General features: G+C 40.6%; 1 pseudogene; it reads right to left on the reverse strand.

The window, feature by feature from the left end:
* Nucleotides 1-739: 739 nt before the first annotated feature.
* Nucleotides 740-2,405, reverse strand: LOC113619275 (protein LTV1 homolog pseudogene; annotated as a pseudogene).
* Nucleotides 2,406-2,890: the final 485 nt, after the last annotated feature.

Raw genomic sequence — 2,890 nt, forward strand, 5'->3', positions numbered from 1 at the left:
ACAGCTTCCTCCATTTTTAGTTGTTCATTGATAAAATCTATCACTCTTCCCTTGGTGAAATAATAGTTTGGGTCTCATATCTAAAACTACCATCAGAATCTGTGTATTAAAGACAGTCTGTGTTATAGTGGTGAGAGGGTGAGTTTTGAGGCCATAGGCAAAGCTGCATGACTCCTAAAGTGAACCCTTTCACAGATTTCTCCTTGGCCCTGAGTATAGTTTAAAGCAGAATAAGAAGGAAAGTTATCAGGGCAGCTGAATTACACCTGCCCATTGAGGGCCTGCACTAGGAATTTAAAACTAAGACTCCACCCATTAGTATCATGGCCCTTATGGAACTTTGTTGCCTTTGGATTTAAGTCATGAAGATATTTTCTAATAATTTATCCAAACATTTCACATTCATGAAATTATTTATTTTAGCAATAATGTAAAGTTTATAGCATAACATTAAATTTAATTAAACCTTCAAAACAACGTAAATAGACATTACAATTAAAACTATGACAGGATGTACATGATGGTCAGCAGGGAAAACTTGTTCTACAATTATTTTATAATTGAGCTATAAAATTAGTTCAAATACTACACTTGTTTTTTCAGTACCTATCAATAAAAATTGCAGAGTTTTGTCATTTGAAGATTGTAATTCATGATTGAACATAATGAGGAGTCCTTAATGGGGGATGTGCCTTTTCTTAAATGTCCCATTTTTATAACTCTGGACCCTCAACATTCTTCAAATGCAGCACTCGTTTTCCTGCTCTCGTTTCTTCAGTTTGAAGGCTAATTTGTTAGCTTTCTTCTCTGCTCTCTGTTCCCTGTGCTCTTCTTTTATAACTTGCTTCCTTGCTCTTTTATTTTCTTTGCTTTCATTTTTAGAGCGTGGTTGAGTTGATACCTTAAGTAGATCATTGCCATTAATCATCTGCACTTATTAACTTGTTTTGCTGTGAGTCCTTTCTTTGGTAAGCCATTGAGAGGTATTCCTGTCCTATTAAATACTTGGATTTGTTTGGGCTTTGGTTAATATTTGATAAGCTAAGGATGGTTGAATAAATGTGAGCATGTGCTACAAATGAATTCACAATCCCACTTCTCTTTTGCTTCTTCTAGAACTAGAGAAACCATCTCTTCTTCCTCAGACTCATCAATATCATTAACTGGCAGACCTTCATCCTCAGTGTCTTAAAGTGTATTCAACTTCATACAATTCTCTGCCTTCTCTTTGCATTCGTCATTAAAAACTTCATGTAACCGATTGCTATCTATTGATACATGAATGGAACCCTCCAATTTGGCATTATCTGGCACTCCAATCTTGTTATCATCTTAATTGCTCATAAAACTTCTCAAACTGCTCATGTAGGGTCAGCTGCTCATTTCTTCTCGCGACTGAGGAAGTAATAGAATTCTCTATGAAGTGACCTTTTATTTCTTCTTCCTAAAAAAATGGCTTCCTGTACTTCACGAGGTTTGCACAGGCAGACGAAATCATCTTCATTTGCGAACGGGCTTTAAAAATCATAGTCATTGGGCTTCCCTGGTGGCGCAGTGGTTGAGAGTCCGCCTGCCGATGCAGGGGACACGGGTTCGTGCCCTGGTCCGGGAGGATCCCACATGCTGCGGAGCGGCTGGGCCCGTGAGCCATGGCCACTGAGCCTGTGCGTCCGGAGCCTGTGCTCCGCAACGGGAGAGGCCACAACAGTGAGAGGCCCGCGTACCACAAAAAGGAAAAAAAAAAAAAAATCATAGTCATCATTCCTCCCTATCACTTTACTTCCCATCCATATCTTTCCACTCACTGCCATTTTCAGCTTTAGATTTCTTTCCATCTATTCCCTCTTCCTCTCTTGTTCCTCATCAGCCTGAAGGATAAAATCATTTTCACATAGATGCTGGATAACAAAGTCGAAATCATCACCAAGAGCTGCAACAACGTCAGGATCCAAATCCAGTTGAGGACCCAAAATAGCAGCTGTTTTATTTACCAATTCAATACCTTCCTTAAATTCTGATGCAAACTCTGATTAAGGCAAAGTAAATCCATGGCCTAGAATTATTAAAGTTTCCTCTTTCTCATCTCTCCTGTTACGCTGAAGGTATTTTGAATTTAAGCCCATAGGGCCCAGATGATTCTTTCAAGTGCCATAGGTAGTTATAATCATTGTCAAAGAACTCTTCATAACTTCCTCTGTTTTGCTCACATTCTTCATTTATTTCGTGTAGGCAACAGAACCCTCTGGGGTGCATTTTCATCTGCTACTAAAGACTCTTTGACTCGAATGGACCATGTGGAAAAGACACAGTTTTCCTCTCTCTAAAGAGCTTTCCCCCCCATTCTGTTGCTGTGTGGGGCTCACACCAAGAACAGTGACCTGAGGGTCCCAGAGCAGGTGACACATCTTGGAAGTGGACAAGGCCTACCTAGTAGCCACGTCTTAAGGCCATGCCATACATCTACTCTTGGACTTCACACTGCAGGTCTGAAGAATTGGCTCAGAGACACAATAAAAGCTGCAAATATTATTCCACCCAACAATGCCGAAAAACACTTAATCCCTGCCTCAGCTACACCTGCAAGGTCAGCCAAAGCTGCCAAAAGAGTCTCAAGTTACCTGTCTGACTCTGTGCCCCACTCAGGCTTGAAAACCCACATGGCCTAACACAGTGAAGCCCCAGCCTTGATCAAAACACTGGTTTCCCGTGATATTTTGTCCCCTCCCTCATCCATTTCTTATTTATTTCTCAAGGTTGCCTGCCCATTTACCAAGATGTTGGAGTCTGAGTGGATCAATAAGTATTTCATCCCTTCTCCCCATCCTGAGTCTGGAACCAATATAGAGACAGATGTAGGCTCCCAAGAGAAGAAACTAATCACTTAATATAT

This window comes from Aethalodelphis obliquidens, unplaced genomic scaffold (genome assembly GCF_003676395.1).
Source record: "Aethalodelphis obliquidens isolate GAN/ISIS:26980383/991018 unplaced genomic scaffold, ASM367639v1 scaffold6, whole genome shotgun sequence".
Classification (NCBI taxonomy): domain Eukaryota; kingdom Metazoa; phylum Chordata; class Mammalia; order Artiodactyla; family Delphinidae; genus Aethalodelphis; species Aethalodelphis obliquidens.